The sequence below is a fragment of the Choristoneura fumiferana genome, chromosome 5, assembly GCF_025370935.1.
Source record: "Choristoneura fumiferana chromosome 5, NRCan_CFum_1, whole genome shotgun sequence".
Taxonomy (NCBI): domain Eukaryota; kingdom Metazoa; phylum Arthropoda; class Insecta; order Lepidoptera; family Tortricidae; genus Choristoneura; species Choristoneura fumiferana.
Window position 1 is genome coordinate 2,801,971 of NC_133476.1, and position 10,931 is coordinate 2,812,901.

At 39.9% G+C, this 10,931-nt stretch overlaps 1 protein-coding gene and 1 pseudogene across 1 annotated transcript in view; one reads left to right on the forward strand and one right to left on the reverse strand.

The window, feature by feature from the left end:
* Window positions 1–10,931, reverse strand: part of LOC141427925 (beta-1,3-glucosyltransferase-like) — a 111,754-nt gene that overhangs the window by 74,733 nt on the left and 26,090 nt on the right. The gene's annotated exons all lie outside the window — the stretch shown is intronic.
* Window positions 436–10,510, forward strand: LOC141427923 (glutamate receptor 1-like; annotated as a pseudogene).

Consider the following 10,931-nt stretch of genomic DNA (forward strand, 5'->3'; position numbering starts at 1 on the left):
TTTATTATTGTAGATAAGTAACATGCATAAAATAAGACAAAAAAATTACCTCAAATTTTGGATTTTTTTGGTTTCTTCTACTGAGAACTAGAGAATCAATAATATTACTGATTCTCGCGCTAAGAAAATCCCAAGTTAGTTTTGTTTTTAAAAACACTGACTGCGTAAATGCATAATTAGAGACATTATTTTCGACGTAGTATTTAGATCTTGAGCAGAAATAACCCGAATTTTCAAAACCTGAACTTCAAGCCTGTATACTATGCCGATACAATAATAATCTACCTTATTATTTATTAATGAACCTAAATTGTGAACTGTACGGTAGTAATTGGAACTGCATACTAAACCAGCCCTGTCAATCACAGGCGTCCATGGGTTAAGACTAGGTAGTTTGTCTTTTATATATATAACTCCGGTCAGAAGGGACGTGGCAGCATGTTAAAACGTGTCGTTTGTGTAGTCTTGCTTGCTTCCTGGTGAGTGACTGAAATTTGTAAGTTATGTTAATCTGTGCTGTATTTGAACTACCTAGCTATTCATATCCTATCCTACTAATATTATAAATGTGAAAGTTTGTGAGTATGTTTGTTACTTCTTCGCGCTGAAACGGCTGGACGGAATTTGGATGAAAGTTAGTTAACCTGGATTAAAACATAGGATACTTTTTATCTCGATATTCTCACGGATAGGGATAAAATCTCTTAATAGCAATCGCTTGGCTTAGAGTCATGAATTTTGGTATGTAAGTAGCTGGACCTCTGGAATAAACTCAAACTCACAACATTTATTGACAAGAAAAACACACTACATCACAACAAAAACACAGTAAAAACATAAATAGGAGAAGAGAGGAAAATAAGAGACATTGTGCTGTTACACATAGGCTCCTTTTTATCTCGATGTTCCCACGGGATAGGGATAAAATCTTGAACTAATAACCGCTGGGAGTAGAGTTATGAAATTTGGTATGTAGATAGCTAGACATCTAGAATAAAACATAGCCTACTTTTTATTCCGATATTTCCCACGGGATAAGGATAAAATCTCGAAACAACAACCGCTGGGCTTAGAGTCATGAAATTTGTCCATGATTGTTTTTAATGTAACGTCAATGACAACAACGATTTAATTTTAGGGAATTCCCACGGGAATTTTAAAAATCCCGGAATTTCAATTCTACTGGTGGACCTAATGATTTACGTGTGCGAAGCCGCGAGTACCTAAACACAGTAGGTTAATAATAAACTTGTAGTATACAGTCACCACCAGATATTCGGAGCGGCCAAGTTAGTAAAAATATCAGCATATGCACTCTATTATTAAGGTACTAGCGTTTACCCGCGGCTGCGCACGCGTAAATCATTAGATACAACAGTTGAATTGAAATACCGGGATTTGATTAAATTCTCGTGAGAATTCCCTAAAATTACACCGTGGTTTTCATTGCCGTAAAATTAAACACCCATGGCAAATTTCACGACTAAGCCAGCGGTTGTTATTTGGAAATTTTATCCCTATCCCGTGGGAATATCGGGATCAAAAGTAGCTTATTTGTTATTCCAGATGTCCAGCTACGTACATACCAAATTTCATGACTCTAAGCCCAGCGGTTGTTATTTAGAGATTTTATAAAATACAACATTGAAACTTAAGTTAATTATAAAATAACAAAATCGTTTCTCCCCCTTGGATCCGCCATTGTAGTTACCTACTAGGTACATCTTCACACAGCTTATTTTCCAAGTCTCTGCCATTAAGTACTTATAAGCCCCTTTCCAGCGTCTACGCAGACACATCTGTCATCATCAAAGACCTGGAAGAGAGCAAGGACCTGGAGTTAGTTCTCATAGACCTGCTGAACGGCTTGGCTCGCCGCCGCGACGTCACCTGCGTGGCGATAATCTGCGACGCGGTCTACTTGAACGTTTTCGAGGGCGCCCTTTTTAAACGCACCGCAGATGTCAGTGTGCTCATGGTAAAGTATCGACTCTGACGAGGCCTAATTGTCTAAGAGCGTTTTCAGATTATCGGATCCGATATCAGTATCCGACGCCGATACGATATCGTGGCAAGTAAAATGTATGAAATATGTCCCGTCTTTCATATTGTCCGGTCCGATATCGGATATCGGAGCCGACTCCGATATGTTGGCGGCACCATCGGACGCCCGTGGGCTGTCGGACGATAATGTTTGTATGTGTGCTATACGTGTATCTGAATTGTCTCTGTGTGCGCAGAGTCCCATGCGAACACATGGCCGTATCGGAACGATTTTGTCGGATATAGGTATGTGAAAACTGCACATATGGTATCGGCTATCGGGTGTCGACCATCGTCGTCCGATACCGATATCGGATCGGATAATCTGAAAACGCGAACGCGCGGGATCTTGCCATCGCTTTCACCATCTCTTTTACACCGTTAGACAGAATGAAATAAAAATAATAAATGCGATAGCAAGCGTCCGCGCGTTAGACAATATCGGCCTCAGGTACTACTACGAAGTCGAACTTCGTATCTTGCTGTCCCCCTGATGCTTATATTATTGAATACGAGAGTGAGAGGGACGTTTCGGGATAATCCGTAACCCTATTCTTCGTAACTCGGCGGCTGCTGCAACACGCGCATTGCGCGCCACCGCCTGCTCGCGCGACTGATATCAGTTACGACGTACGAAGGGTTACGGATTAGCCCGAAGCAGTCGAGCTAAACTCGATTTCAGACGTGAGTTATCCACTTTGTTATCATTAAATATGGTTGAAACTGTATCTTTAAGTCATGCCTGTCCCTTTAAATTTAACATGATTATATTTTTTATAGATAGTAGTAGAGGAATATGAAGACCTCCTTTCTCCAAATTTCTACACGCTGGAGGCGCTGCGGCAGGCGAGGAAAGACGGTTGCAACGTTTATGTCATTCTACTCGCAAATGGATTGCAAGCCACTCGTTTGCTTAGATTTGGGGACAGGTATGTGTATCCTCCGTGTTTCTCTGTCTGTCCTTCCGACGGTCAATTAACTTCTCAGGAACGCGTGGAGTTATCAAGCTGATAATTAATGCCAAAAACTGAAGTCTGTTTTCTCTTGAAGCAGCGAAAAAATTAAACTTCTAAGTGTCAACACAATTAAAAGATACAGTCGTCAAAAAAAACCATAAGTTCCATACAAATCGCCGGAGAGTCAAAACTTAAAGGGTAGGTTTACCTACTTCCAGGTGAAGAAAATTTGGAATAAAGGTAGCTCTTATAACATAGTCAATAAGAAAACTTAAAAAATCTTATTTTTTGGGACCAGGGCTTGCTAACAAACACCCGATATTCATATATATGTACAGTCGCCATCAGAATATTTCGGAGTGGCCAAGGTGGTCATAAATATCGGCACATGCACTCTTTTGATCACCTTGGCCGCTCCGAGGATGCCGCGATGACGACTGTACTTACCTGGAGTACGAAACTCCGGTGCCTGAGTCTGCTTTTGACCGGTGTTTTTTTCAGACACCGAGTCTTGGACACACGAGCAAAATACATAATGCTCCATGACTTCAGACTGTTCCATAGCGACCTCCACTACATATGGAAAAGAATCGTCAACATAGTCTTCCTCCGTTACCATAATAAGAAGATCCTCGGTCTACTAAGGGCAAAGCCTGGTTCGACCTGTCCACTGTACCGTTCCCGAACCTATAAAAAATGTATTCGTGTCGCGGAGAGTGGATATTTGGAGGAACGGGAGATTTCATTATAACAGGTAACTTTTTGTATGAATACGATGACAAATGAGCAAGTGGCTGATGATCTGATGATGATGAGCAAACCTGAGCAGATTTGTTTGCATAAGTGCTTTCATCATCATCATCATATCAGCCATAGGACGTCCACTGTTGGACATTGGCCTCCCCCATAGACCTCCAGTTGCCTCGGTTGGAAGGCGCTTTCACCCACCGTGAACCAGGTCATCCGTCCATCTCGTTGGTGGACGTCCTACGCTGCGCTGCTGCTTTCGGCCCAGCGACCTTCTTTCTGCTTTCCGTGCTGTAGTACACACGTACTTACTTGACCTAAATGGGGAGTATTTACACAAAAAGAGTGTTAGGTATAAGTTTGACTCCAATGTCTGTTTTTTGTGGCATCGTGCTCTCAAATGGGTGAAAGATTCGGGTGCGGTTTTTTAGGGTGCCGTAGCCAAATGGCTTCGCCATGTCTGTCTATCTGTCTGTCCCCGTCCGCGGCTTTGCTCAGGACTATCAATGCTAGAAAGCTGTAATTTTGCACGAATATATATGTAAAACTATGTCGATAAATGGTTCAATGTAAATTAAAAAAATTTTTTTAGAGTACCTCCCATAGACGTAAAGTGGGGATGATTTTTTTTCTCATCCAATCTTGTAGTGTGGTGTATTGTTGAATAGGTCTTTAAAAACCACTATGGGGTTGCAAAAACGATTTTTCGATTCAGTGATTTGTTTGCAAAATATTTAACTTTAAAGTGTGAATTTTCATTAAAATCGAGCGTCCCCCACCCCTCTAAAATCTAAACCGGTGGGTCGAAAAATTGAAAATAATTCAGGATGGTAGTAAAGTATATCAAACTTACGCTTACTTAGTAGTTTAAGAGTAAATAGCAGACTAAGGTATAAAATATACCTAAACTTGGAATATTCCTCTTGGCCGGTTTTTTAATTGAAAGTTCAATTAAAAATAGTTATTTGTGCAACAAGAGAGCAAAGTTGTTTTTTGTTGCGAGTGTTGATTTTGAATCCCGAGTAGTAAGCGAAGGATTCTATAATTGAATCACGAGCGTCAGCAAGTATTCTAGTTAGAATCCTGAGATCAGCAAGGGATTCAAATACACGAGATGAAAAAAACTTTGGTCTCATGTGACACATACAATTTTTCACCTCAGCAGCGAGAACATAATTAAATGTAAATAAGAATAAAACCACATAAACCCTACCTGTTTACAAAACAAAACACATTTTTATTTAAATAGAATCCGATTATTATCAAATATAATAATCACATTTAAAACCATAAAAAAGAGTCCAGTAGCTACAATACAAATCTCATACTCAAACATGCAATATGCATTGTAATTTGAGACTTCTTGTACTAATGTCACACTTATTTTTAATACTGCAAAAAGCCTCATCTCGAGTTAATTGAAAAGGTTGAACAATTTAACCTTTAAATATGAATTTTATTAAGATTCTATTACATAAACATAATTAGATTTGTTAAAAATTCATTCAATTTAACAAATATTTTTCCAACTGTAGAGGCAGTATACGGAATTCTTTTATAAAAAAAAACAAGAGAAGCTGCTTTCGTGCAACGAGGTTGCATACTTTATTAAAAGATCGGCAAAATTACATTTTGGAAATATTTCGATATATTTTAATACCAAATTTAATTTAAGTTTGTAATCGACAAATTTGATCCTATCTCTTGCTTTTTTGGAGTTGAAGTGAAATGACAGATCAAAGTAGGTAAAGTTCAAATATTTGGAATTCAGTGAGTAGACCCAACACTGTACTCAGCATTTTAAAAAATAATTAAAAAGTTACTTTGTCTCACGGAGTGAGCAAATGCGATTTTGCTCACTGATTTCTCATAGCAAACCTGCCCGTTGAGGTGCTGAGGTGAAAAATATATAGCTCCATCGATACTATCGATAATTCCGCCAATGTCGCGGTTGAAAAAGACACTATCGGTTGGCTGTTGTACAGCCAAGGGCACATATATGTAGAACGTTACCAAGGTGTCAAAAATTAAATGTCTATACCCACCTTTATGCCACTTACCATAAGGTCCATAATATTTGATGTTATGGCTGTACAGATATTATGCCCTTGACTTTTTTTATTTATTTATTTGACTGGATGGCAAACGAGCAAGTGGGTCTCCTGATGGAAAGAGATCACCACCACCCATAGACCCCTGCAACACCAGGGGATTGCAGATGCGTTGCCAACCTAAAGGCCTAAGATATTACCTCAAGTGCCAGTAATTTCACCGGCTGTCTACTCTCCACGCCGAAACATGACAGTGCAAGCACTGCTGCTTCACGCAGGATTAGCGAGCAAGATGGTGGTAGCAATCCGGGTGGACCATGCACAACCACCTGCAAACTGACTGTACGGAAGCTTCAGTGTAATTGAAAGCTAAGCTAGTTTATCGAGACGGTTCTTAGCTATAAGTTTAATAAAATCTTTTTAGTCTTTTTTGAGATATATCATCTTTGAAATGATAATGTCGGGCGTTTTCAACTTCTAAATTTGTTAGATTATTGAATTTCATCATGAACTAAAAGGTAAGGTCGCGGGTGAGCAAGGAAATTCTTTTAGTTCATTTGGACCTCCGCAAAGTAACGCCTGATTCAATAAATCATTTACGTTCATCATGTCAGCCGAAAGACGTCCACAGCTGGACATAAGCCTCCAAGGCCTCCACGGCTCTCCACTCAGACCGGTGCTGTGCTGTTTAATTTCCTAAATAATATAATAACTGCGGCACCAGGCCGATATTCGCAGATAAAACGAAGAATCTCAACGGCGAAGTACTGAACGTTGTGTACTTGGATCACGTGCCTTCTGTGATTGTTATGACAAACAACGATACACACAAAATCGGTGGCGTGGAAATTGAAGTGAGTTTTACTGAATCAAACGCATTTTATTTTTTGCATTTATCCGGTTCGGAGGACCATATTTTTTACCATCATAAGAAATGGTGGTGGTCTTTATAGTGTCAATGCATTACCTAGTTGAAAATAGATTTTTCTGGTAAATTAGCATTACGTAGTGACACTAACGAAGGTAGGTTACAACTGAACTTTCCACAGACAGTCTTATTCTTTTGATACCATTTTGTCATTCTCATTTAATATCAGCCCATTTCACCAGATTCTTAACACCGTAGCCGAGAAGATGAACTTCAAACCGAAACTGTATCAAGCGTTGAACGCTGATACCACAAGTGGGGTCAAAAACAAGCGAACGGATCCTTTTCAGTAGGTACGATCACCTACTCCCCGCGTACCATACATACCTACCATGCGTGACCGCTACGGTATCGTCTCAGATGCAACTCAAATGTTCCAGAACCCGCACTCAATGGTTCATATCATAGGCAATCCGCACGATAGTTCATACGCCACTCGCACTCGATGTTTCACGCAACCAGCTCTCGATGGTCCCCTCCCCGTAAATCCTCTTTTCTCTTGCGAAAGAATTTGAAGACATTGTCTATGCCAGATAAGCTACTCATAAAACTTAGCGTATTACGGTAAGTATACCTAAGTGACCTTCTTCACTACTACACTCTTGTCTCTCTATCTATACTCGTAGTACCCAGCACAAGTGAATCCCCAGGTCTCCTCGGCGAGATGGTACACGGCCAAGCAGACATCGCCTCGGCAACCTCCAGTACACCCCATACCACCTGGAGCTACTAGACCTGGGGTTGCCTTACACCTCGCAGTGCTGGACCTTCCTCACCCTGAAGCGCTCACCGACAACTCTGGAAACCTTATACTACCGTTCAAGTCGTACCTTAATTAGACTTAGCGGTAAAAAATCTGGCCCTCCAATTAATGCAGTTATAGGTGATTTTTTGAAGTGTGGGCGAAATTTTCTAGCGCTGACTCTATAATTTACCCGACGAGTGTTTTCTCTGTCCACTGCGTATAATGACAGGCAACCACTGAACGGCGAGCGACTAAGCTGCGCAATGAAAAGAATAACTACCTAAATACCTAACAGTCGCCGGTCGCGCGTAGGTATTTTAGTTGCAAGTATCTGTGTGTGGGATATTCTGACGTCTGATTCGAAGCGCTCACGTTCAACTTCTGGAAGACAGCAACACAAAATCACCAGAAAAATCGAAAAGAAAAAGTAACAAAAAACAAAACTCACATGTCATCTCCTGCTGACGCAGATTATGTGCCGGATTTAATTGTTTTTCTACGGCTTATTTTTTGACAAACGACTGCTACATACCTAGGTACAGTCACGGCATTAATATGTCACGGCAGAGCGTGCAAAAATCCGTGCAAAAAATAAGCCGGTAGAAAAACATAAAATCCGGCATAAATATCTGATAAGTATCAGAGATATTTATGCGCGCCTTATTGGGTCACCGACATAGCCAAGCGAATTAGCTCGTTGAAGTGCAATGTGCAGGCCATATAGCACGGAGAAAAGATGGCCGTTGGGCCGAAAAGCAAGCGCAGCGTTGGACGTCCACCAACGAGATGGACGGATGACCTGGTTAAAGCCGCGGGTTCACGGTGGATGCAAGCGCTGCCAACCGAAGCAACTGAGGTCTATGGGGAGGCCTATGTTTACAGTGGACGTCCTACGGCTGAGATGATGGATAATGACTGTGTCAGATATTGGTGTGCTGGTGACTGTAACTAACCAGAGTCAAAAATTCAAATTCTAATTCATGATTTATTCAGTAAATAGGCCGCTATGGGCACTTTTACACGTCATTTTTAAAATACCAGTCGCGGTACCTGAGGGTAGGGCACAGGTGTTAACCACCCGTATGCATGGTGACGGTGTCTGCAGTGCACATATTCCGGCTGGGTCCTTATTGTGTGTCCGTGTCAACGAGCGGCAGCAAAGGTTCTGGTGAGCATCGGTTACGAGGGGCGACTTTCCATCTTCTGTTTTAAAGGTCCCAATGCTGTTTTTCCATAGCTCTATCACTTGCGACAAATCATAACAATTCGCTCTATGATCAATTTGCAGACTGAACATGTGGATAGCCGTGCTGTTGGTTTTGTTGATAACGGGGGCCATTTTCTACGGCCTCGCAACGTTCTATATGAACCTGCTGCAGTACCAAAGCGATAATCGCTATGTAGACGCATTAGAGAAGCAAGACGATGAATATGCCGGTAATACACTAATAACTACTAATATAATGAATTTACTTTTTCATATAACTAGGTAACTAACTAATTGGCTCAGGGACCCAAAGAGGGTCTTGGCCTCCGAAACGCGAAGCATGCCATCTGTCCCGATGTAATAAATAAATTTTAAAGGAAATATTTTGCTTACAGCAATTTAGGTACCTACTTTTTGTTTCAAATCACATTGGTTAACTATCTAAGTACATTTACAAAATTTTTAGTTCGTTTGATCATTAGCAGTGATCGAAGTTAGACAAAAATACAAGCTTTTATAATTTTCTCATTAGTTTGGAATTTTTGTGCGAAATTTGAATTTACCGTGCGATTTTCGGCGAAGGGAAAACATCGTAGGTACCTACACTTCTGTGAATCTGTTCAATGGTAGGTATATGTTACCACGCTTATTACATCGCAATAAGCCTGTGCTAGGTACATATTTATGAAACGTTGGGTCAGTTCATAATTTAACACTTGACTGTATCTACTATTTACCCGATTCTAAAAATTATTTTACTATAAAAAAGTAACATCCTTGCTAGTTTTAAAACTTGGACAAAACTCTCAGTGTGCGAGCCCAAGTCACACGTGGCCAGCTTAATTTCATTTAAGTCAGTATAGTAGTACCTAGTTCAAATCTACTTGAAGTTACTAATCACTGACCTAAAATAAACAAGACTACAAACAGCCAACCTTATTTGCAGGCGAGAAACACGTCGGGATGTACTTGTTTGGCGATATAATTAACAGCATACTGTACACGTACGGAATGCTGCTCGTCGTTTCCCTCCCCAAACTACCTACCGGCTGGGCCATTAGACTACTCCAACTGGCTGGTACTGGCTTTACTGCATACTTCTAGTAGTTTCCTACCGAGCCAGCATGACTGCGATCTTGGCCAACCAGCCTCTCGAGTCACCATAGACACATTGCAGGAACTAGTTGACAGCAAAGTGACTTGCGGAGGCTGGGAAACGGAGACCAAGCATTCTTTGAAGACTCTATAGACGAGATCGGACAGAAAATCGGAGAGCGTTTCGAAATAATCGACGAATCCAAACGAAGCTACTATAAAATAGCTCAAGGAGTCTACGCTTATTATGAAGACGAGTACTTTTTTGAAATATTTGAGCGTAAAAAGAAAAGAATTCTGACAGTAAAATTAACATACAGAGTCAAGAATAATTCGACGAATGCAACTGTTCAGGTGGCACAGGAGTCTGAAAGGAATCTGCATATAATGGCAGATTGTGTCGTCAACATACCTATTTCTCTAGGTTTCCATAAAAACTCTCCTTTGAAACCTTTGGCTGATGTTTAATATGAGAAGGACCGTTGAAGTAGGGCTGGTCGTCAAGTGGATGAATGATGATGAATCCTATAAGAGCTTTGGATTCCGTTGACAATGAAATTAAAGCTCTTATGAACCTGAAAAAGCTGTACGGAGCCTTTATAGCTTTAGCTACTGGTATTTTTTAAGTATAGTTTGTTTAATTGGTGAACTTATTTATTGGAACTGCATTGTCAAAAGAGATCCCCGATTTGACAAGTATGCTATGGACCTCTATTACGAAAAGAAAAAATAAATTGTGCTTAATAAATTTATTTATTTTAAATTACTCATAATTATAACACTATTTTTCTAAATTTAAGCTACTTTTCAGTCACTTTCAAGTCTTTGAGTTGGATGAATTTACTCAACAAATATAATGAAAATTATTAATGCAAAGGATATTAAATAATGACTATAATTATATCTAAAATGCATTGTAGACATTGTGAATGATACACAAGCATGATTTTTTAAAATCAATATTCATGCACATTTCATATAAGAGCACTTACAAATTATAAATTAAGCTAATACAAATAAAATTATTCAAATGGCATCATACAAAGGTTCATCCTCAATCTTGATCTACCTATCACTTTAATTGTGCTTTTCATCTTCTGATCTGAATGCGCTTGATACAATCCTGATTAAATATGATTCAAAAACAACAAAATAGGAA